Source organism: Schistocerca serialis, chromosome 10 (assembly GCF_023864345.2).
Source record: "Schistocerca serialis cubense isolate TAMUIC-IGC-003099 chromosome 10, iqSchSeri2.2, whole genome shotgun sequence".
In the NCBI taxonomy this organism is placed as follows: domain Eukaryota; kingdom Metazoa; phylum Arthropoda; class Insecta; order Orthoptera; family Acrididae; genus Schistocerca; species Schistocerca serialis.
This window is the reverse complement of record NC_064647.1, coordinates 249,132,829-249,159,233: the sequence shown is the minus strand read 5'-3', so window position 1 is coordinate 249,159,233 and position 26,405 is coordinate 249,132,829.

The following is a 26,405-nucleotide window of genomic DNA, read 5'->3' as shown; positions in this document are numbered from 1 at the left end:
CTGCCGCCGAATCTGCCATTCCCCGTTCTTCTGGGTCCCCTCGGCGGTAGGCTGTGCCTTGGTGGTCGCCTGAGATCGCTGAAGCGATTAAAGATCACCGGCGGGCGCTCCAGCGTCACAAGCGACATCCCTCCTTAGCCCACCTTATCGCCTTCAAACGGCTGCGTGCGCGGGCCCGCCTCCTTATCCGCCAAGGCAAGGAGGAGTGCTGGGAGCGCTGTGTGTCCACCATTGGCCTCCATGTCACTCCCTCGCAGGTCTGGGCCAAGATTCGACGCGTCTACGGCTATCGGACCCCTGCCAGCGCCCCTGCGCTCTCACTGAATGGAGCCGTTTGTACTGACTCCGACGTCATTGCAAATCGCTTAGCAGAGCATTTTGCTATGAGTTCCGCTTCTGCGAATTACCCCCAGGCCTTCCGCTCCATTAAAGAGCGGCTGGAACGTCGGAGCCTTTCGTTTCGCACCAACCACCCGGAATCTTACAATGCTCCATTCAGTGAGTGGGAATTTCGCAGTGCCCTAGCTGCTTGCCCTGATACCACTCCTGGGCCAGATGGCATCCACTGTCAGGTGCTGAAACACCTTTCAGTGGACTGCCAGCGGCGCCTTCTCGATCTTTACAACCGTCTTTGGGTGGAGGGGGAGTTTCCGTCGCAATGGGGGGAAGGCATTGTCATCCCCGTTTTGAAACCTGGACAGAACCCTCTGGAGGTGGACAGCTACCGTCCCATTAGCCTCACCAACGTTCTTTGTAAGTTGCTTGAACGGATGGTGAGCCGGCGCTTGCATTGGGTACTGGAGTCTCGGGGCCTTCTGGCTCCATCTCAGGGTGGGTTCCGTAAAGGCCGCTCCGCCACCGACAATCTGGTGAGCCTGGAGTCGGCCATCTGTACTGCTTTTGCCCGCCGTCAGCACCTGGTCGCTGTCTTTTTCGACATGCGGAAGGCGTACGATACGACATGGCGTCATCACATTCTTTCTACGCTTCATGGATGGGGTCTTCGGGGTCCTCTGCCGATTTTTATCCGCAATTTTTTGTCGTGTCGTACCTTCCGCGTGCAAGTCGCGGCCTCGTATAGTTCCTCCCACGTCCAGGAGAACGGTGTGCCACAGGGCTCTGTTTTAAGTGTCTGTCTGTTTTTAATAGCCATTAACGGGCTTGCTGCGGCCGTGGGAAATTCTGTCTCCGCTTCCCTGTATGCTGACGACTTCTGCCTTTACTACAGCTCTACTGGCATTGCAGCTGTTGAACGTCAGCTACAGGGCGCTATCCGTAAGGCGCAGTCTTGGGCTGTAGCGCATGGGTTTCAGTTTTCGGCAGCCAAGACCCGCGTTATGCATTTCTGCCGGCGCCGAACAGTCCATCCTGAGCCGCGGCTTTATCTTGCCGACGAACTCCTTGCTGTGGTGGAGACCCACAGGTTTTTGGGGGTGGTTTTCGATGCCCGGTTGACTTGGCTGCCTCATATCCGGCAGCTGAAACGGACGTGTTGGCGGCATCTAAACGCTCTGAGATGCTTGAGCCACACCCGCTGGGGCGCCGACCGCTCTACCCTGTTGCGGCTCTACCAGGCGTTAATCCAGTCCCGTCTGGATTATGGGAGCCTGGCTTATGGCTCAGCATCCCCATCTGCGTTACGGGTGCTGAACCCAATTCTCCACAGCGGGATACGCCTTGCCACTGGTGCTTTCCGCACCAGCCCTGTGGACAGCGTACTAGTGGAGGCAGGTGTACCTCTACTGCGGGTACGACGCCAACAATTACTGGCTGCTTATGCTGCCCATGTTTTTAGTTTGCCCGGGCATCCATATTACCGTGTCCTGTTCCCGCAGTCGGTCGTCCATCTGCCGGACCGTCGGCCCCGGTCGGGTTGTCCGATCGCCATACGCGTCAAGGAGCTTCTCTGCGGGCTTGGGTTTTTCCCTGTTCCGCCTCCTTTCTAGGCGCCTCTGCGTACACCCCCGTGGTGTGTTCCTCGCCCTTGCCTTCGGCTCGACTTGGCACAGGGCTAGAAGGACTCGGTCCCTCCAGAGGCCTTCCGCCGCCACTTTTATTCCATCCTTGCCACGTATCAGGGCTCTGGAATTGTTTACACCGACGGTTCGATGGTTGCTGGTCGTGTCGGGTATGCGCTAACTCTAGGGGACCATTCCGAACAATGGTCCTTGGCGGCTGGCTGCAGCGTTTACACTGCTGAGCTAGTCGCCATCTTTCGAGCCCTAGAGTATATCCGCTCCTGCTCAGGTGAGTCCTTCGTGATCTGTAGCGATTCCCTAAACGGTTTACGAGCTCTCGACCAGTGTTTTCCTCGTTCTGGTCTGGTGATGGCTATCCATGAGTCCCTGCATAATCTTGCGCGTTGCGGCCGCTCTGTGGTCTTTGTGTGGACCCCCGGTCATGTCGGTATCCCGGGCAATGAACATGTTGACCGCCTGGCGAAAAAGGCCACGTGTAAACCATCTCTGGATGTTGGCCTCCCTGAGACTGATTTGCGGGCAGTCCTCCGCCGAAAAGTTTTTGCGCTTTGGGACGCTGAATGGCGCGATCGGATTACACCCAATAAACTCCGTGCCATTAAGGAGACGACGACTGTGTGGCGGTCATCCATGCGAGCCAACCGTAGGGACTCCGTCGTCCTTTGTCGGCTCTGCATTGGCCACTGCCGGCTAACACACAGTTATTTACTGCGCCGGGAGGACCCTCCTGTATGTCGCTGTGGGGCGGCTTTGACAGTGGCCCACATTCTGTTGGCCTGCCCCCTTTTAGCTGTGGTCAGGCAGACATTTGCGCTGCCTGTTACGCTCCCTGCCCTTTTAACAGACGACTCCACTATGGCTGACTTAGTTTTACGTTTTATTCGGGCAGGGGGATTTTATCATTTAATCTGAGTGTTTGTTTTATTTTATTGTTTTGTGTTGATTCTGGCCTTTGGCCTATGATTTTCAACTGATTTTTTTAAATGGGTTTCTAAGTAGTTGGCTTCTCCTTTTTTATTTCTATGGTCGGCCAACCACCGTCACACTCTGTGTGGTTTTAGTTCGTTTTGTTTTGTCTTGTCTTTGTCTCAGTTTCTCTTGTTCTGTATCGTCTGTGATCTCTTCTGTTCCTCGTTTTTATTCTCTGTGGGTGTTCTTTGTCTTTGGAAAAAGGGACCGATGACCATAGCAGTCTGGTCCCTTTAATCCCCCAAATCAACCAACCAATCAGGGTAACTGTCTGGTTCATAAGTGAATGCAGCTTAATGTTTACGCCCATCCGTGACACACTTTCCCAAACAGTATCGCATACGGCTTAAATTCCCATCTCGGTAGATTCGAATTTGTCTACTGCAGCACATACACCCCACCATTTCCCAGTGTCCTATCCTTTAGCATACGCTTAAATTTTCCCCACAAATCTATCAATCTTGCTCTTTAACCAGCTTTCTGTACCTAGTGGTATGTGAGCTCCGCTGCATTTTGGGAGGCCTTCAAATTCTCGCACTTCGTTGCGCATGCTACGCCAGTTAATCACAAGGATTTTAATACTCACCTGGGGCGCGTTCGTTTGTAAGCTACACTGACAATTCTTAGCGCTCTACAGATATTGTCGTGTCGGCTGGATCAACAGCCACCTTATCTACAAAACCGATCTGCTCCTCACACATAATCAGCTACCTGGCCCATTTACGAGAACCTACAGCCCTCAGCCCTATCGCGTAAGTCTAGGAAGTTGCAGCCTAGCTTCTCACAGAAACTGCGGAGTCTCTGATTCAGCCTTCCATTTCATTCAGAACCGAGGGCAATCGATCAGTTCTGGGAACAAAGTTGCAATGTGAGCGTTGTTGAATCGGGATGAGAAACGCTGGTCTGTGGTAGTTCCTAGAATGATCGAACTATTACTTTCGATCTGTTAAGCTCAAAGTATTACTTATACCATTTTAGAACTGGGTCAGTTATTACAGAAAACGTTATTTCTATGACGGAAACGGAAAATCTTAGGATACAAGTTACTAATTTACTGAAGTTTTTCGAAGTCACAGGTCTCAAAATCGAGATTATCGTTAATTTATGACAAATGCAGATAAATAATAATAAAAATGGAAAATTTAATATAACATTGCATTTTACTTACAATATATGCTAATATTAAAGAAGACGATTGACTAAGCAGTGGGTTATGATTGGCACTCGTTAACTTCCTAAGATTCTCGAAAATCAGCGTTTATTCGAGTTGATAGCAACTGAAATTCGTGGTGAAAGATTCCTTGAACCAGGAAACTACTGCTATAATTGTAGGCAACTGATTTGCCTCTTACCCACAGGTGGGGATTGGTGAGTAATTTTATGTACAAAAACTCTACAAAGGCATGCATGTAACATTTAACGATTGCTAAAGAATACTATACACACCTTAACTTCCACCCCACAGGGGGTCCACAACTCTCTTGTGGAAACGTGTGTAGCGAGCACGGGACCCCGAGCTAATGTGGCCTTCCTTCCTTTCCGGGCTGCATACCTTCCTCTTCCGCATCCTTCCCTCCCCCCCATCTTCGCCCCTCCTCCCTTCACCTCTGGCTCTTTCCTTCCCTTTCTCCCCCTCTGGGAGTATGGTTTGTGCCTACGTCCAGAGACTGACGCTCGTGAATGTACCGCATTCTTCGCCTTCCATGCTTGTATGTCTTCCTCCTTCCTTTGTCCTTCTCTTTTCCTTACCTCTTCTCTTTACCCTTTTCTCTGCTGCGGCGTTTGAGACCTCTCTTCCTTCCTTTCCCTTTCTCTTTCTTCCTCCCTGTGCGTGTCTGAAGGTCGACCCACGCACTTCCATGCGTAGCCGGTAACGGGATAACCCATAATTCCCTGCCCCGGGTAGACAGGCAGGACACGTACGTAACCCCTGGTCATGGCCAGGCCCAGCGAGGGGTGATTACCCGAGCTCATACCTTCCGAAAGTGCCGATTGGTCCCTCCGTCCGTTTGTCGGGAGGTGTGACCTGAGGTGTGAACAATCACCGAAGGCGGGAGTGCCCTCAGAGAGGGCCCCCGCAAGGGAGGAGCGCGCCATCGGAGACGCCGGTAATCCCCCCCAGGGGGTCCACAACTCTTTTGTGGATACGTGCGTGGCGAGCACGGGGCCCCGAGCCATTGCAGCCTCCTTTCTCTCCCGGGCTGCATTTCCTTTCCCTTCCCATCCTTTCCCCTCCATACCCCTTTCCCCTCGCCCTCTCCTCTCCCTCTATTGGTGTCCTTGCTTATGTTGGCCCCCGCTATCCTCCTGGTTCTGTTGGTTTTACACTCCGGCTTTGTTGCGTAATCATCTCCTCCTTTTGGCATTCCTTGGTCCCCCTCTGGGGTTTGACCTCCATTCCAAAATTTCTCTTCCGTAGTGTGAGCCATTTGGGGAAGAGCACCTTTCCTAGTGTCTCCGACGTGTGCCCTCCTAGTACATTCCACCTTTTCTTTTACGTCGTTGTCTGATACTAGGGTGCATAGCCAGCACGGTAGCCAGCCCGTGTGGTGGGGTCGCTATGTACCCTTTTGGTTGAGCCCCCTGAACACACAGGGATCACACTTCTGGTACCTGAGCTGTGACCTCCTCATGCATGCCTTGGAGTGGTTGCTCGTCATCCTGGAGCATCGGAACTCCCGGCAATGGCCGCCGTGCCAGACGGCCCTTGCTGTGGCTGGGTGGCGCCCGTGAGCAGAGCCCCTGATCGGAGTGGGTGGTGTCAGGGCGGACGCTATGCAGATGAAACGCATACGGGTCCAAAACTCTGGCCGCTCTTCTGCGGCCGTCTCTCTGCGTGGTACTGATTCCTCAAGTGCTGCTTCTCTTGCCCCTTCGGCCTTCCCTTCTGTGGCTACCCCCTGGGAGGAGGGTCAGGCCCGTCGTCTAGGGGCAAAACCTTTCCCCCGTTATCTAGTTTGCACCAGGACTGATGGAGATACTTTCACCAGTGTCAAACCTTTATTCTTTGTGGAACACATTGAAGACAAGTTTGGCGAAGTGGACTCCCTGAGCAAGATGCGGTCGGGTTCGTTACTGATAAAAACTGCTTCGGCTGCCGAATCTGCGGCCCTTCGTGCCTGTACCCATCTTGGCACAATTCCCGTGTCCATTACCCCCTCACCAGTCTCTCAATATGGTACAAGGTGTGATTTTTCACAGAGACCTCATCCTTCAAACTGATGAGGAACTTCGGGACGGCGGGGTGTTCACTTTGTTCGGCGTGTTCAGAAGGGTCCTAAAGATAATCGTATTGATACTGGTGCCTTTATCCTGGCCTTTGAAGGGGATACCCTTCCTGAGAAAGTTAAGATTATGGTCTATCGCTGTGATGTGAAGCCGTACATCCCACCTCCTATGCGGTGTTTTAAGTGCTTGCGTTTTGGCCACATGTCTTCTCGCTGTACCCAGGACCCTCTCTGTGGTGACTGTGGACGTCCACTCCATGAGGGAGTCCCTGTGTTCCCCCTCCTGTATGTGTAAATTGTCATGGTAGTCATTCTCCACGTTCAGCAGATTGCCCAGTCTATAAGAAAGAAAAAAAGATACAGGAGTATAAGTCTCTTGATCGTTTAAGCTACACAGAGGCTCGTAAGAAATATGCACGATTGCACCCTGTGTCCATGACATCTAGTTACGCCTTGGTTACATCTTCATTCCTTCCTCCCCCTTCCTTACCCCCATCCCGGACCCCTCTCCTTCCCCCCCCCCCCCCTGCGGCTCCCACGCCTTCTCCTCTGGGCGCTGCTCCCCCTCCCCAGCCGGAGAAGTGTCCCACTCCTTCGGCGTCTGCCGGTCAAGGGCGCCTCTCCCGGGATGCCCCTTCCCGGCACCTTCCAGGTCAAAGGTCTGCTGCAGCGCGGCGACCGCGAGAGCCGCGGTCTATCGGCCCCCAGGTCGCCCGGTCTCTTTCTGTTCCTGATCTTGCTGCAGCTGGCTCCATTATGCCACACAGCCCTCCTCGATCTCAGCCTGAAAAGAAGAAGAAACATAACTCCCGGGACAAAGAGCCTCTGGTGTCACCGGAGGTCCCTTCCCCGGCTTCACAACCGGATTCTGACCTGTCGTTTATGGATGTCGCCCCCTCCTTGTCGGTGACGGGTGGGGACCCGGCGGTATGACTGGATTTAGCGTGTTCAGCCCTCATTTAAACCATCGTTCTGTGGTTCTCCAATGGAATTGTAATGGCTACTATCGTCACCTTCCGGAATTGAAATCCCTTCTTTCATCCTACTCAGCAGCTTGTGTGGTTCTCCAGGAATCTCATTTTACTGATGCTCACTCACCGACCCTCCGTGGGTTCCGTGTTTTCTGTCGAAATCGGGTCGGACCCTTGCGGGCTTCTGGTGGCGTTTGTACGTTGGTCCGTACAGACATTGCTAGCACGTGGATTCCTCTCCAAACTACATTGGAAGCGGTTGCTGTTAGGGTCCACTTAGACTCTGCAGTCACAGTATGTAATCTTTATCTCCCTCCTGACAGGACTCTTACACCTGCAGCCTTAACCACCCTTCTTCAGCAACGTCCTCCTCCCTTCCTCCTCCTTGGGGATTTTAATGCTCATCATCCTTTGTGGGGCAGTGCCTTTCCATCTAGACGAGGTTTTCTTATAGACCAATTTATTGCAGACCACGACCTGTGCCTTCTTAATGATGGCTCCCCTACTCATTTCAGTGCTGGTCATGGTACCTTTTCTGCCATTGATCTTTCTCTTTCTTCTCCCTCTCTCCTCCCTTCATTACACTGGTCGCCACACGACGACCTTTGTGATAGTGACCATTTCCCGTTGATTATCACGCTCCCTTCCCGCTCCCCGATGGACAGGTTACCTCGTTGGTCTTTCCACCGCGTCGATTGGCCTCTATATACTGCACAGGTCGAGTTTTCTCCCTCTTTGTCGGGTTGTATTGATGACGTCCTACGTGACGTGTCTGACGCGATTGTTCGCGCTGCTAACCTTGCTGTCCCGCGCTCATCTGGACAATTTCGTCGTCGGCAAGTCCCGTGGTGGAGTACGGCCATTGCCATTGCCATCCGTGATCGCCGTCGAGCTTTGCAACACTTTAAGAGGCACCCATCTGTAGCCAGCCTTTCTACCTTTAAGCGCCTTCGCGCTAAAGCCCGTTATTTAATCAAACAGAGCAAGCGGATATGTTGGGAACGATTCGTTTCTTCCCTTGGTTCCACTGTCCCTCTGTCACGGGTGTGGGCTACACTTCGCTCTCTCCAAGGTTGCCATCGGCAGTCCACCCTCCCAGGCCTTCACCTCCCAGATGGCATTTGTACGGACCCATTAGTTCTCGCAGAACATCTTGCGACCCATTTTGCAGTGGCATCAGCGTCGGCCTCCTATCCAGCTGCTTTCCTTCATCAAAAACAGCAGGCTGAAGCTGTCACCTTATGTTTCACCACTTGTGAGTCAGAATCTTACAACGAACCTTTCACTGAATGGGAATTTCTTTCTGCTCTATCTTCTTCTCATGATACGGCCCCTGGCCCAGATTTCATTCATAACCAGCTGCTTCAACATCTCAGTGCTCCACAACGGCACCATCTTCTTCAGGTGTTTAACCGTATCTGGCTCCAGGGTGACTTCCCTTCTCAGTGGAGGGATAGCATTGTGGTTCCTGTCCTTAAGCCTGGTCAGAACCCCCTATCTGTTGACAGCTATCGGCCAATTAGTTTGACCAATGTTGGTTGTAAGTTACTTGAACGGCTGGTAGCCCGTCGGCTCACTTGGGTCCTCGAATCTCGGGATCTATTGTCCCCTTACCAGTGTGGCTTTCGAGAGGGACGATCTCCAATCGATTATTTGCTTCGCTTGGAATCCTCAGTTCGGCAGGTTTTTTCCCAGTGCCGCCATTTGGTTGCAGTGTTTTTTGACCTTCGCAAGGCCTATGACACGGCCTGGCGCCATCACATCTTACTAACCCTTCATCAGTGGGGTCTTCGGGGCCCACTCCCGATTTTTATCCGCCAGTTCCTGATCCATCGGTCATTCAGAGTTAGAGTTGGTACTGCTTTTAGTTCTCCACGGACCCAGGAGACGGGCATCCCACAGGGTTCTGTCTTGAGTGTCCTTCTTTTCCTCATTGCTATCGATGGACTTGTGGCCTCTGTCGGTCCCTTGGTCGCCCCTGCCCTGTATGTGGATGATTTCTGCATTTGGGTTAGTTCCTCCTCGATGCCATCTGCAGAACGGCAGCTCCAGGTGGCTATACGGCGTGCCTCTGCATGGACCCTCTCACACGGGTTTCAATTCTCTCCTTTAAAATCGCGGGTGGTCCACTTCTGTCGCCGTACTACGGTCCACCCTGATCCAGAGCTCTATCTCGCTGCACAAAGATTGCCTGTGGTTCCACAGTTTCGTTTCCTAGGTCTTCTTTTCGACAAGCTCACTTGGCTGCCCCATATCAGACTCCTGAAGGTAGGATGTTTCCGTAAACTCAATGTCCTTCGCTTCCTTGCCCACTCCTCTTGGGGTGCGGACCGTTCCCTCCTCCTCCGTCTTTATCGTGCTCTAGCTCTGTCCCGTTTGGACTATGGTTGTCAAGTTTATGGTTCAGCTGCTCCTTCCACGCTGCACGTGCTGGATCCAGTCCACCATCGTGGTATCCGTTTGGCCACCGGTGCCTTCCCTACTGGCCCTGTTGATAGTCTCCTGGTTGAAGCTGGGGTCCCCCCCCTTTCTGTTCGGCGGTCCCAGCTTCTGGTGTCTTATGCTCTTACTATCCGTTCCTCCCGCTCATCCTTCCTATTCTATCCTATTCCCAGACCATGGACGTCGCCCGCCTGACTCCCGCCCTCGGGCGGGTTTACCGGTTGGGCTGCGCCTTGCGTCTCTTAACCGTGATTTTCGGCTTCCTTCTTTGTCCTGTCTTCCTCGCTCCCTCCCCTCCACCCCTCCTTTGTTAGTTCCTCGGCCTCGAATTCGGATGGATCTCCGCCGCGGTCCGAAAGATTCCATCCCCCCGGTGGTGTTCCGTTCCTTTTTCCGCCAAATTTTATGGGAGTTTCGGGATGCTGTTGTTTTTTACACTGATGGCTCTAAATCTGCTGATCATGTTGGGTATGCCTTCACGTCCTTTGTTGGGACGGAAAATCATCTACTGCCACCCTCATGTGGGGTGTTTACTGCGGAATTGATGGCAATTTCCCGGGCCCTTACCTTTATTAAACAATCCCAACACAACCGCGTTTTGTTATGTACGGACTCGATGAGTGGCCTTCTTGCTATTGACCGGTGGTTTCGCGCCATCCCTTGGTCTCTGCCATCCATGACCATCTCGCTGATCTTCACCGTGCTGCTTGTTCCATTGACTTCCTATGGGTCCCGGGCCATGTGGGTATCCCGGGTAATGAGCTCGCTGATCGTTTGGCTGGGGGAGCAGTTACTTACCCCCCGTTTTCTGTAACCCCTCCTGCAGCGGATTTACGGCTTCACATCAAATCCCACTTTGCACAGTCATGGGCCAATTCTTGGGAGTCTACTCCACTGTCTAATAAACTTCGTGCCATTAAGGTGAATCCAGGCCCATGGCGTTCTTCCTTTAGCCTCTCCCGCAAGGACTCGACCACACTGTGTCGTCTCCGCATTGGCCATACCAGGCTGACCCATGGTTTCCTTTTGCGTGATGAGCCACCCCCGCTGTGTGGTTGTGGAGCCTTCCAGTCAGTGGCCCACATTTGGTTGAATGCCCCCTTCTTTTGGCTCTGCGTGCTGACGATTCCCGGATGGTCTCTCTGGTTCTAGGTTTCCTCCAGGAGAGTGGTTTTTATTCTCAGTTTTAAAGTTTTTAATCTCCCTCTGGTGTTGGGGCAGGACGGTGAGTGTTTGGGTGTCTCCCACTGTAGGCAGTGTTCAGAGATTCCCGATTCACCTCCCTGACCGGAATCCTCTTTTCTTTCCCTTTTACTCTGTTTTTACCCCTTCTTTTTAAGGCTTGGTTAGTTTTTCTATTCCCATACATACTTTCTGCATTATAGCAGTTGTACCTTTTAAGTCACAGGTGGTCTTGCCTATGCTGCTTCAGCATAGTGTTGGGTTCGTTCTCTTGCCAACTTCCCTCATTTGTTTTTACTAATGATAACGTGACTGCTCTTTTACGTTTCACCTTTTTCCGTTTTATTTTTCTGACTATACTGAGATGTCCCGTTAGCAGAATGGAGTCTATTTGAAACAAGGGACTGATGACCTTGCTGTTTGGTCCCTTTAACCTCAAACAACCAACCAACCAACGCCGGTAATCATGGGGGATTCTTCCGCAATGGTTTCCTCACATTCCACTATGTCTGCTCACAAACGTAAGTTCACTGAGTCTCAGCCAGTCAGTTCTTCCATCGTTGCCACAGTTCCTTGTTGTTTCTTGCTAAGACGAAGGTCACGACTTCTCCACGATCAACCCTTTCTTTATTCAGAAAGGTGTCGACGCAATTGCAGGTCCTGTAAAGTCTTGTTCCAGATTACGGAATGGCACCCTGTTGTTAGAAACAGTCAGTGCCCTCCAGGCACAAAAATTGCTGCATACTTCACTACCACACACCTTCCCTGTCCGGGTGGAACCGCACCTTACTTTAAATTCCTCGCGTGGAGTCGTTTATACACGCTCCCTCGATGGATTGTCTGACGAAGAAATTCAGCACTACCTGTCTGACCAGGGCGTAACGGCTGTTCACACAGTTATGAAAAGGGTTGACACGAACATCATTCCAACCCGCACTGTCTTCTTGACATTTGACAAAGTTCAACTCCCATCGAAAATCAAAGGAGGCTATGAGATAATTTCCGTTCGCCCTTACGTCCCAAACCCTACGCGTTGCTATCGGTGTCAGCGGTTCAATCACACCAGCCAGTCCTGCTCCAATCCGGCCAAATGTGTTGTGTGGCAAGGATGCCCATGAGGGTGCTTGTCCACCTCCATCCCCTCGCTGCATCAACTGTGTGGGTGACCACGCTGCTTCCTCTCGAGATTGTCCCGTTTTTGAGGACGAAAAGCTCATCCAGGAAATTAATGAAGGAAAAGGTGTCGACCTCTGCTGCTCGAAAATTATTCGCCAGTCGACAGCCCACCGTGCCTCAGACAGGAAAATACAGCACTGTCCTTGCTTCTCCTCGGCCAACAAAGGAGGCGGCCACGCAGACTTGCGACCTCACCTTTAGTGCCACGGTCGTCAGATCGGCCAGCGCAAAGATCTCCCGTTCAGCCTCACCACTTTCGCCTGCCGACTCTCTGGCTCACCCTTCGTCGAGTTCTGCTAAATCTCGAGCCCAAAAGTCAGACACCAAGACTTTGAAAGCATACTCGTGAAGATTTTTTACGTACCGCAACTTCACAACCATCGGTTCTTCCTTCCTCTAAACATCATACTTCCAAGAAGACTACAAAGAAAGCCAGTTCCTCTCCTTCTCCGCCAAGGCGTGTCCCATCTACAGCACCACCTGGCGGAAATCGCCCTCGGCCGTCTTCTGTGTCGCTGAGGCGCACTGCTGGTGGCCGGTCAACAGGCCGATCGCTGGTGGCAGGAGGTGCTCCTGACCAACCTATGGATCAGGATCTTCTGCCTTCGGCTGAATGCCATTCCATGCTGTCGGTCGCAAGCTCAGAGCAGTCGTTGAGTTGGCAGCGACCTTCGTCACATTCCTCCATTTTCTGTACACGTAAAACACCCAGAACACATAGACAAAAAATGAATATCTTACAACATAATACAAAAAACAGTATGACAGTCAGCGCGGAAATCCCTAAAATAGCACTAGACCTGCAGGCAGACATCATGTGCTTACAAGAACCCTATAACAGAAACGGGCAGCTGATATGTCTACCAAAACATGCTACCACAATAACAGGCAGCAATGACTGTAAGGCTGCAATAGTAATTCTAAATAGAACTTACAACGTAGTTAAGGTAACACAGTTATGCAATCAACACTTGGTTACCATAGAGATAACTAACGGGAACGTCACATGGGTTATTGCATCCATGTACGCCCAATACAGCCATCAAATACAGCCGTATGCAGACTACATCAGAGACCTAGTAATGTATGCCAGAGGCAAAAAATTAGTGATAAGTGCTGACATTAATTCCAGATCGACCCTCTGGAACTCAGACAGAACAGATGACAGACGACGCATAATCACCGATCTAATACAAGAAACACAACTACATGTAATGAATACGGAAGGACCTATACCAACATATGCAGGGTTCGATGGTACGAGCAGTAATATCGACTTCACGCTAGCAAATAATGCAGCAATGGCATACATAACAAACTGGACTGTACACGACAACATAACCAGTAGTGATCATAATGTCATAACATACACACTAACTCACACTCAGAACACAATGACCAAATCACACACCAGACACTTGCTGTTGCACAAAGCAGACTGGAACAAATTAACGGAAATTATACAACGACACGATCTACAAAACATCAATGGAAGTATCGATTATAGAGCACACAAGTTAATAGAGGTGATACAACATGCACAAAACACATCAATACCGACAGCAAAGAACACAAATTGCTCACGAGTACCATGGACCAACGAACTTACGAGACTCAAACAAGACGCAAGACGCAAACGAAAATTATATCAAAGGGCGATAGCAGATAGGGACCGACGAATAAGACTTGAAGCATATAGGCATGCACAAGACTTATACAGACAGACCCTATACAACACGCGTAGACAACAATGGGAGCTATTTGTAACAACACAAACAGAGCAAAATATATGGGGGGAACCATACAAAATACTGACAGAGAAGATAAAAACCCCACTAGTTCTGGGAACGCTAAGGCAGGATGACGGCACGATGACGAGGGGATGGAGGAATACAGCGGAGTTTCTGCTGTATAAACTGCTCCCTGACGACGTTATCGATACAGACACACAATATCATGCAACACTAAGAGAAAACCTACACACACCATACAACACTGCAACTGTCACCTGTGCTTTTGCGGAAGATGATGTTGCGCTAGCAATCTCAGAGCTCAAAAACAAAAAAGCACCTGGACCAGATGGTATCCACTCGGAAACACTGAAAAAACTAGCACCGCAGATCACCCCGTTCCTAACAACGTTACTGAACGATGCCTTACGGCTGGGCAGGGTACCTACAGTATGGAAAACCTCCAAAGCAGTCATTATTAAGAAATCAGCGGACAGGGATCCTTCAGATCCAAAGACTTACAGGCCAATATGCCTAATAAACACCCTAGCAAAGATTCAGGAGAAGCTACTGTGTAAGCGCCTGCAAACACACAGAGCTCTCAGGGATATGAGCCAACACCAGTTCGGCTTCAGAGCCGGCAGATCAATAGATGATGCGATCAACCAGGCCCTGCACATAGTTAACACCACAAAACAGAAATACGCCATGGCAATAATGATTGACATTGCCGGAGCATTTGATAATCTTTGGTGGCCAGCACTGTTTCAGAGGCTAAGACATCTGGAGGTACCGCAATCACTGTACAACAGTTTTCTGGACTACTGTAAAGACCGAGTAGTCGAATGGCAGATGGACAGCCGGAAAGTAATTAAAAGAATTACCAAAGGCTGTCCTCAAGGGTCGATCTGCGGCCCCATCTTCTGGGACATAACAATCGAACCCCTCCTACAACTTCTGGATGGGGATGACAGGTCAGACGGAATTGTCGCCTACGCAGATGACCTATTAGTTGTAGTCACTGCAAACAACAGAGCCCAGTTAGAAGAGAAAGCCAGTGGATTACTACAAACAATTACTCAGTGGTGTCACAACAACAAACTCAGGATAGCCGAAAACAAAACAACATACACTTTACTGAAAGGATCACTCCAAAGGTATCCTTCGGTTAAAATTGGGGACACAAACATCAAACGAGCACGCATTACGCGCTATCTTGGGGTACACATAGATGAAAAATTGAATTTCCAGGAACACATAAGGCTAACAACAGACAAAGCAGAAAAAATACTCCACAAACTGATGAGGCTAAATTCAAAACAGTACAGACTACCTCTACCAGTCATACGTACATACCACTGTGCGCTCTTCGAATCAGTACTCAGCTTTGCAGCTAGCACGTGGGCACATAGACTGAACGTGGTCACCAACAAAGCATCCGTCAGACGAGGGCAGAGAAGTGTCCTGCTTAGGCTATTTGTGCCTTCGGTACCACCTCAGCAGATGCACTGTGTGTGGTGCTCGGAATATGCCCCATAGATACCACGATCAAATACAGAGCTGCAAGGTACTGGTTAAAGGTGGGGAGACTAGATAAGGTACACACAATAACCGGTGTGCACATAGAGACGATACGTCACCTTAAAAGTTGGCGTCTGGACACATGGCAAGGTGAGTGGGATGTAAGTGATAAGGGACGTAGACTGCACGACTTCCTCCCTGACACAAGGGAGCGGTTGAGAATGAGACATATCGACCCCAGCCGCGGTATGGTACATTTCTTAACCGGGCACGAACCTTACCCCACGCACTTAAACCGCGTGAGTCTGAGGCAGACACCTACATGCACATGCGGGGAAGAAGGTTCCCCAGAGCACACTGTCTTTTTCTGCGGGCAATACGCGAACAATAGACATACACTACACTTAGATTACACAGATGCAGACATAGATATATACACAGTAATAAGAGACGAAGAACAATGGGCACAATTAAACGCACTGACAAACAGTATTTCAAAAACAACACATGAAGAGTATATGCGGACACGACGTCACAGACATGCCTATGTGCAGCGTAACAGAAATCTCCAGAGAATGGACAGCGACACCCACAGTGACAGCAAAAATAGTGACAATGAGGAGGAACAGGAGGAAGCTGAGATGTGACAGTAAATAAGCAAATTGCTGGCAATCTAGCCAAGAAAACACCAAATGCTGTACATGGATGCGCACCTAATGTAGTTAATACATAGGATTAGTAACAAATAGGATAAGAAACATTTCTCTACTAATAACCATTTGTGTGTGTGTGTGTGTGTGTGTGTGTGTGTGTGTGTGTGTGACTGGCGATCAACGGCTCGATGAAACCATTCCGAGGTATTCACCGTCAGTCACACTCGGTGATGGTACTAACAAATCTCTCATCTATCCTATCTTCTTTTTATATTCTTCTTAAAAACAACAAAATTTTATTTATATTTCAACCTCAAATTAATTTTATTTTGAATCATTCTTTGTAAATTTTGTAGATAAAACAAAAGGAAAGAAAACTGTAAAAAGGTGAAAACCGAAAATTGTAAGATGTACGACCTGTTTTAAACATCAGGTAACAGGTCTATAATTGGGCAATAAATAAATAAATAAATAAATAAATCTAAAAAATCACCCTATGTCGATTATCCATTGGAATATCCGCGGTATTCGAGCCAATCGGGATGAATTGTCGATCCTCTTACGATCCTACTCGCCGGTCATCTTCTGTCTTCAGGAAACAAAGCTGCGTCCCCATGGCCGCTTTGTTCTCCCTCATTTCAGTCCGTCCGATATGATCTCCCCTCTGTTGAAGGCACTCCAGCACATGGAGGACTCATGATTCTTCTCCATGAAACTCTCCATTATCACCCAATCCATTTAAACTCTTCCTTCAAAGCTGTCGCCGTCCGTCTTTCCCTTTCCGGATACACGTTCTCTCTTTGTACTGTATACATTCCATCGTCCACACCAATGGCACCAGCTGATCTCCTTCATCTTCTTGGTCAGCTTCCACCCCCATATTTGCTGGTTGGGGACTTCAATGCCCACCACCCGCTTTGGGGACCTCCACATCCTTGTCCACGTGGCTCACTATTGCTAGACGTCTTCCACCAAACGGATCTAGTTTGCCTCAACACTGGGGTCCCTACATTTTTATCTGCCTCCACGACAAATTTATCTCATTTGGACCTTGCGGTCGGTACTGTTCCGCTAGCTCGGCGCTTCGAATGGTTCGCCCTTGATGATACACACTCAACTGCCATACATGCGCCCGCGACGCTGGAAGTTTGCCCAAGCTGATTGGACACTTTTTTCGTCTCTAGCGACATTCGCTGACCGTCACTTTCCCAGCGTCGACGATGAGGTCACCCATATTACCGACGTTATTCTTACAGCTGCGGAACATTCAATACCACACACCTCCGAATTGCCCCGGCGCCCCCCAGTTCCTTGGTGGTACGAGGCATGCCGTGATGCAATACGTGAGCGGCGACGTGCTCTTCGCATTTTCCGTCACCATCCAACTTTGGCCAACTGTATCCGATATAAGCAGCTCCGTGCGGCTTGCCGTCGTGTCACCCGCCATAGCAAGAAGGCAAGCTGGAAATTCTTTATTAGCTCATTTAACACCTTCCCTCCCTCCTCGGAAGTTTGGAGTCGACTTCGGCGGTTCTCAGGCGCGCCTAGTTTCTCCCCGGTCTCTGGGTCACTGTCGCGCATGATACATTAGTGGACCCCGTCGCAATTTCTGACTCATTGGGTCAGCACTTTGCTGAGATTTCGAGCTCTTCAAATTACCCGCCAGCTTTTCTCCCGAAGAAACGTGCAGCGGAAGTGCGACCACTTGCTTTCTCCTCTCAAAATCGCGAAAGCTACAATACTGTTTTCTCCATGCGGGAACTCCAACATGCACTCTCTTCTTCTCGCTCCTCCGCCCCAGGACCGGATGGTATCCACGTCCAAATGTTGCTGCATATATCAACCCATAGTCTGCGTTACCTCCTTCGCCTTTATAATCGAATTTGGACCGATAGTATTTTTCCCAGACGATGGCGGGAAGCTATGGTCGTTCCGGTTCCGAAACCTGGAAAGGACAAACATCTCCCCTCTAGCTATCGCCTCATTTCTCTCACGAGTAGTGTCTGTGAGGTTTTGGAGCGTATGGTGAACTACCGTTTAGCGTGGTGGCTGGAATCCCGCAGTCTTTTAACACCTACCCAATGCGGATTCCGAAAGCATCGTTCTGCAGTTGACCATCTTGTTGCTCTCTCCACTTACATCATGAACAATTTTCTCCGGAAACGCCAAACAGTAGCAATATTTTTTGATCTGGAGAGAGCATACGATACCTGTTGGAGGACAGGCATCCTCCGCACACTGTTCTCTTGGGGCTTTCGAGGTCGGCTGCCCCTTTTTCTTCGCGAATTTATGGCAGAGCGCACATTCAGGGTGCGGGTGAACACTACTCTCTCCCGTACTTTCTCCCAAGAAAACGGGATACCCCAGGGCTCCGTGCTGAGTGTTGTACTGTTTGCCATTGCCATAAATCCAATTATGGATTGTCTCCTTCCTGATGTCTCGGGCTCCCTCTTTGTGGACGATTTTGCGATCTACTACAGCTCTCAACGAACCAGCATTCTTGAACGACATCTTCAAGGATTTCTCGATCGCCTCCACTCTTGGAGAATCGAAACCGGCTTCCGTTTCTCTCCCAGTAAGACCGTTTCTGTTAATTTTTGGCGACGTAAGGAGTTTCTTCCACCCTCCTTACATCTAGGTCCTGTCAACCTTCCGTTTTCAGACGTCGCTAAATTCTTGGGTCTTATGTTTGACAGAAAACTGTGCTGGTCCTCCCACGTTTCCTATCTTTCGGCTCTCTGTCTGCGATCCCCCAACACCCTCCGTGTCCTGAATGGTACCTCCTGGGGAGCGGACCGAGTGGTCCTTCTCCGCCTCTATCGCGCCTTAGTGCACTCGAAATTGGACTATGGAAGCATAGTCTACTCCTCTGCTCGGCCGTCTATTCTTCGGCGTCTCGACTCTATCCACCACCGTGGATTACGTTTAGTGTCTGGAGCTTTTTACACCAGCCCTGTGGGAAGCCTTTATGCTGAGACTGCTGAACCTCCGCTGTCCAATCGGCGAGCAGTCCTGAGTCGTTATGCTAGCCATCTGTCTTCCATGCCTGCTAATCCAGCCCATGACATTTTTTCCGACGCCTCCTTTGGTGTAGGGTATGAAGGCCGCCCCTCCTCCCCCCCCCCCCCCCCCCTGCAGGTCCGGGGTAAGAATAGGCCCGAGGTATTCCTGCCTGTTGTAAGAGGCGACTAAAAGGAGTTTCAACCGTTTCGGCCTTCTATGTGATGGTCCCCCTTGGGGTTTGACCCCCATTTTTCAAAATTCTACAGAAGTATGAGCCTTTTGGGGAAGGACACCTTACATGGTGTACCACTGGTCCTAAGTGCACTAAGACCTTGGCACTCAGCATTGCACCGGCGTTGTAACCATACCCACTATTCCTCAAATTGGGCCTAAACGCCTGATGGGTTGTTCAAGTTACGCCCATAGTGCATCTCCATCTGCACCAGCGATCATGATGGACATTCCATGGCACCAGAAATCCAGCACGGTAGCCAGCCCGTTGTGGTGGGGTCGTCATGTACCCTCTAGGTTGTAGCCCCCTGACAACACAGGGATCGTACTGCCGATACCTGAGCTGCACCCTCCCCACGTTGGCCAAGGAGTAGATGCCCGTCTCCTTGGGGCATCAGGACTCCTGGCAATGGTCATCCTGCCAGGTGGCCCTTGCTGCGGCTGGGTGGCGCCCATGGGGAGAGCCCCTGGTCGGAGTGGGTGGTATCGGGGCGGACGTTTCGCAGATGAAACGTCAACACGTATCAGGTCGCTCTGCGGCCGAGTCTTTCAAAAGAAAAGGTACCGTTTCTAGTTCTGGTTCTCCTGCCCTTTCCCCCTTGGCCACTCCATGGGAGGAGGGACAGGCCCACCGGCTTGGGGCGAAGTACTTCCCCCGCTATTTGGTCTGTTCTCGAACCGATGGGGGGACTTTCGCAACCTCCAAGCCCATGTTCTTTGTTCAGCACATTGAGGACGTCTTCCGGGAAATCGAGGCTCTCAGCAAGATGCGATCAGGGTCCGTTCTTATAAAGACCACCTCCGCCACACAGTCGGCGGCGCTCCAGGCGTGCGACCGCCTAGGGGACATCCCAGTATCCATTGTCCCACATCTGGCACTAAATAGGACGCAGGGGGTTATTTTTCATCGTGACCTCCTGCTACAATCTGATGAGGAGCTCAGGGCCAACCTGGAGGGCCGCGGCGTGCATTTCGTCCGGCGAGTCCAGCGCGGCCCCAAAGACCGTCGCATCGACACCGGGGCCTTTATCCTCGCCTTCGAGGGGGACGTTCTCCCGGAGAAGGTAAAGGTGATGTGCTACCGGTGCGACGTGCGACCTTATGTCCCGCCTCCTATGCGCTGTTTTAGGTGTCTGCGCTTTGGGCACATGTCGCCACAGTGTGAGGCTGAGCCCCTTTGTGGCGATTGTGGACGTCCTCTTCGTGAGGAACATACATGCACCCCACCACCTCGGTGCATTAATTGTCCTGGCGTCCACTCACCTAGATCCTCAGAATGCCCCGCCTATCAGAACGAGAAGAAGATACAAGAAATCAAAACTTTGGATCGGCTCTCTTACTCTGAGGCCAGGAAGAAATATGACCCCCTTCATCCCGTGCCATTGACCACCTCGTTTGCCTCAGTTGTGTCCACTCCTTCTGCGGTATCCTCACCCCTATCCTGTCCCCCCTCCGCCTCCTCCGCCCATCAGGGGGCTCTGCCTCTGTCTCCCAAATCCCTCCCTTCCAAATCCTCCTCCCCTGTGGCCCCTACCCCCTCTGCCCCAGGGGCCACCCTTCCTCCTCCCCCTCCCCCCTCGCCACCTGAGAAGCGATCCTCTTCTCAGGCGTCCCTTGGGGAAACGTTCCGGACCCCAGCTTCCGAGGTCCGGTGTTCCAAAACGGAGCCCGCACGTGAGGACCTTCTTCGGGTCCAGCCCACCATCCCTGTGCCTCCTCGGCCTTCCAAGAAAGCCTCCAAGAAGTAGTCTCTATCCCCCTCTCCACCCCGGCGCGTTTCGTCTGACGCTTCATCCGTGAGTCGCTGCTCCCGGCCGTCCTCAGTTTCGCCGGGACGCTCTGCTGCCAGGCGCTCCGCCGGCCTTTCGTCGGCAAATGATGCGGCCCCTCCTACACAATCAGGGACAGCGGCCGCAGCTGGCGACGAGTCGATGGAACCGGATCCGCCCTCAGTCGGTTGTAGCGTTGTTCCCTCGCAACCTGGCCCTCCGCGGCCGTCAAGGTGACCAGCTCTTCCCCCGTCTCGTTCCCCCAACCTTTTGACTAGCGATGGCGTTGTTTCATTGGAACATAAGAGGTATTCGATCTAATCGGGAGGAATTACAACTGCTCCTCCACCTGCACTGTCCGCTCGTTCTTGGTCTCCAGGAAACCAAGTTGCGCCCGACTGACCGTATTGCCTTTTCCCACTATACCTCGGAGCGGTATGACCTCACCCCTGTGGACGGTATCCCAGCTCATGGTGGGGTCATGTTGCTCGTTCGGGACGATGTCTATTACCATCCCATCCCATTGACCACCCCACTCGAAGCAATAGCTGTCCGCATTACTCTTTCTGCTTTTACCTTTTCAGTTTGTACCATCTACACTCCACCGTCATCTGCTGTTAGTCGGGCTGACATGATGCACCTGATCGTTCAGCTTCCCCCGCCGTTCTTATTGTTCGGCGACTTCAATGCCCATCATCCCCTTTGGGGCTCTCCTGCATCCTGTCAAAGAGGCTCACTCTTGGCGGATGTCTTCAACCATCTCAATCTTGTCTGCCTCAATACCGGCGCCCTGACTTTCCTCTCGGACTCTACTCATACCTACTCCCACTTGGACCTCTCGATCTGTTCTACCACTCTTGCCCGTCGGTTCGAGTGGTATGTCCTTTCTGACACCTATTCGAGCGACCACTTCCCCTGTGTCGTTCGTCTCCTGCACCACACCCCATCCCCACGTCCTTCGAGCTGGAACTTACTGAAAGCTGACTGGGGACTTTACTCCTCCCTGGCGACCTTTCCGGACCACGATTTTCCCAGTTGTGACATTCAGGTCGAATACCTCACGGCTGTTATTATCAATGCTGCCAAACGTTACATTCCTCGTACTACTTCTTCTTCACGTCGCGTTTCCGTCCCCTGGTGGAACGAGGCTTGTAGGGACGCTATCCGTGCTCGACGACGTGCTTTACGCACCTTTCGCCGCCATCCTACGTTGGCGAATTGTATTGAATACAAACGACTCTGAGCGCAATGCCGTAGAATCATCAAAGACAGCAAAAAAGCTTGTTGGGCCTCTTTCACCGGCTCCTTTAACAGTTTTACTCCCTCTTCCGTCGTTTGGGGTCGCCTGCGCCGGCTGTCGGGCATTAAGGCCCACTCCTCGGTACCTGGCCTGACCTCAGGTAATGAGGTCCTTGTTGATCCTGTGGCTGTCTCCAACGCCTTTGGCCGCTTTTTCGCGGAGGTTTCAAGTTCCGCCCATTACCACCCTGCCTTCCTTCCCAGGAAAGAGGCAGAAGAGGCTCGGCGACCTTCCTTCCACTCGCTGAATCTGGAAACTTATAATGCCCCCTTTACTATGCGGGAACTCAAACGTGCGCTTTCACTGTCCCGATCCTCTGCTCTGGGGCCAGATGCCATTCACGTTCAGATGCTGGCACACCTTTCTCCGGCGGGCAAAAGCTTCCTTCTTCGTACCTACAATCGCGTCTGGACCGAAGGTCAAGTCCCCAGGCGTTGGCGTGACGCCGTTGTTCCTATACCCAAACCCGGGAAGGATAGACACCTTCCTTCTAGTTACCGCCCCATTTCTCTTACCAGCTGTGTCTGTAAGGTGATGGAGCGCATGGTTAATGCTCGGTTAGTTTGGATTCTGGAATCTCGACGACTACTTACTAATGTCCAATGCGGCTTTCGTCGCCGCCGCTCCGCTGTTGACCACCTTGTGACCTTGTCGACATTCATCATGAACAACTTTTTGCGAAGGCGCCAAACGGTAGCCGTGTTCTTCGACTTGGAGAAGGCTTATGATACCTGTTGGAGAGGAGGTATCCTCCGCACTATGCACAGGTGGGGCCTACGCGGTCGCCTGCCCCTTTTTATTGATTCCTTTTTAACGGATCGGAAGTTTAGGGTACGTGTGGGTTCCGTATTGTCCGACGTCTTCCTCCAGGAGAACGGAGTGCCTCAGGCGTCTTCCTCCAGGAGAACGGAGTGCCTCAGGGCTCCGTCTTGAGCGTAGCCCTTTTTGCCATCGCGATCAATCCAATTATGGATTGCATTCCACCTAATGTCTCAGGCTCTCTCTTTGTCGATGACTTCGATCTACTGCAGTGCCCAGAGAACATGCCTCCTGGAGCGCTGCCTTCAGCGTTGTCTAGACAGCCTCTACTCATGGAGCGTGGCAAATGGCTTCCGGTTCTCTGAAGAGAAGACAGTTTGTATCAACTTTTGGCGATATAAAGCGTTCCTTCCGCCATCCTTACATCTCGGTCCCGTTGTTCTCCCATTCGTGGACACAACTAAGTTTCTAGGCCTCATGTTGGACAGGAAACTGTGTTGGTCTCCGCATGTCTCTTATTTGGCGGCCTGTTGTACATGTTCCCTTAATGTCCTAAGAGTTCTTAGCGGTTCATCTTGGGGAGCAGATCGCACTGTCCTGCTTCGCTTATATCGGTCCATAGTCCGGTCGAAGCTGGATTATGGGAGCTTCGTCTACTCGTCCGCTCGGCCATCCCTCTTACGCCGGCTCAACTCCATGCACCATCGGGGGATACGTCTTGCGACCGGAGCCTTCTACACTAGTCGTGTCGAGAGTCTTTATGCTGAAGCTGCCGAATTACCATTGACCTTCCGGCGCGACGTACTGCTGTGTCGATATGCCTGCCGGCTGTTGTCTATGCCCGACCACCCCTCTTAAAAGTCCTTCTTCGCCGATTCTCTCGACCGTCAGTACGGGTTGTATGTCTCTGCCCTGCTGCACCCCGGAGTCCGCTTCCGTCGCCTGCTTCGACAATTGGATTTTGCCCTCCCTACCACGTTCAGAGAGGGTGAAACCCAACACCGCCTTGGCTCCAGGCTCCGGTTCATGTTTCTCTCGACCTCAGCTCACTCCCGAAGGAGGGTACTCCGGCTGCAGTGTATTGCTCACGGTTTGTCGAACTTCGTGCTCGCCTTCCCGGTCACACCTTTATTTACACCGATGGCCCCAAAACTGACGATGGTGTCGGCTGTGCCTTTGTCGTCGGGGCCGCCACCTTTAAATACCGGCTCCTCGACCAATGTTCGAGCTTTACGGCCGAGCTTTTTGCTCTCCATCAGGCCGTTCAGTATGCCCGCCGCCACCGCCATTCATCGTACGTACTCTGCTCTGACTCACTCAGTGCTCTTCAGGGCCTTGGAGCTCCCTATCCGGTCCATCCCTTGATTCAACGGATACAGCAGTCCCTCCATTCTTTCGCTGATAATGGTGGTTCTGTCAGCTTTCTGTGGGTTCCCGGACATGTAGGAGTGCCTGGGAATGAGGCTGCGGATGCTGCAGCCAAGGCTGCAGTCCTCCTGCCTCGGCCAGCCTCCCACTGTGTCCCGTCATCTGACGTTCGTGGGGATGTATGTAAGAGGCTTGTTCGTTGTGGTGGGATGCTTGGTCATCCCTCCAAGGAAACAAGCTCCGGGCACTAAAACCGCTCCCAACTGCTTGGACAACATCCTCCCGACCATCTCGGCGCGAGGAGGTCCTTCTGACCAGGTTGCGGATTGGGCATTGCCGGTTTAGCCACCGCTACCTGCTCTCCGGTGACCCAGCCCCGCAGTGCCCTTGTGGTCAGGCATTAACAGTGCGCCATGTTTTATTGTCGTGTCCCCGTTTTAGTCAATTTCGTGTTGTCCTGTCCCTGCCATCTACTTTACCGGATGTTTTTAGCTGATGACTCTCGAGCAGCTGCTCGTATTCTGCGTTTTATAACTTTAACTGGCTTGTCCAAAGACATCTAACCTTTTCACTTATTTTATCTGTATCTCTGTCAGGTCCTTCTGGTGTCCCCCCATCCCCTTGAGTTCTAGCAGATTCCATGTGCTCTAACACCAGTGACTGGGCGCTAATGACCTCAGCAGTTGAGCGCCCTTAAACCCTACCCAAAAAAAAAAACGCCCCTCCTCCCTACTACCACCGGGAGTCCGCTTCCGTCAACTGCTCCATTCTCTTTCCTTCCGCTTTCCTAAAACCTTCTTGACAACTTGGGGTACAGCACCGCCTTTGCTCCGTCCCCGGATCTGCCTGCTCCGTGACCTTAGTCGATTTCCCACGGATGGTACCCCTTCACTTGTTTATCTTCGGGCATTTGCTGCTCTATGTGCACAAATGACGGACGCCACATTTATTTACACCGACGGCTCGAAAACATCGTTGGGTGTAGGGAGTGCCTATATTGTTGGCGACACCCCAAATCACTTTCGGCTTCCTGACCAGTGTTCGGTTTAGACTGCGGAGCTTTACGCTGTTCTCCAGGCTGTCCACTACATCTGCAGCCATCAGTGGATACAGTACGTTATCTGCTCTGATTCTCGCAGCTCTCTCCTCAGTCTCCAAGCTCTTTATCCTGTGCACCCTCTGGTCCACCGGATTCAGGACTGTCTGCGCTTGCTCCACGTGGGGGGCGTCTCGGTGGCGTTCCTCTGGCTCCCGGGACACGTTGGTATCTGTGGAAATGAGGCGGCCGATATTGCAGCCAAGGCTGCAGTCTCTCTTCTTCGGCCAGCTATTCAATCGATTCCCTTCGCCGATCTACGGAGCGTTTTATGTCGTCGTGTTGTTCATTTATGGCACGCACATTGGTCGACACTTCCCCATAATAAATTGTGGGACGTGAAAGCTCTTCCTTGTGCTTGGACCTCTTCCTCCCGAACGCGTCGTCGAGAGGAGGTAATTTTAACTAGACTCCGGATAGGGCACTGTCTTTTTAGCCATCGACATCTTTTAAGCGGCGATCCCCCCCACTCTGTCCCCACTGCTCTCGGCTGTGGACGGTAAGACACCTTTTAATTGAGTGCCCCTATTTTAATCCGTTACGCTCCCGTCTACAGCTATCACCTGATATATCGTCGATTTTAGCAGATGACACGCGCTCAGCCGACCGCGTTCTCAGGTTTATTAGTGCCAGTGAAATGACGTCAGTCATTTGAAGCTTTTTTGGGGACAACCAACCCATTTCTGTAGTGAATTTTTAAGCCTTCCTTCTGTTTTTAGTTTCTCCAATTTTATGACTTTCGTTCCCATTGCTGCTGGTTTTCAATTTCGGTTTTTTACTGTTTCCTAAGTCACGGACCGGGCGCTAATGACCATAGCAATTTTGCGCCCTAAAAAAACAAAACAAAAAATCATACCCCCTCTCCGTGCTCAGCTAGTTGGAACATCTCCAAAGCAGACTGGGGGCTCTTCTCTTCCAGGGCGACCTTTCAGGATCAAACTTTCACAAGCTGCGATAGTCAGGTCGCACACCTCATGGAAGTCATTCTCACTGCTGCTGAATATTCCATCCCTCACTCTACTTCTTGTC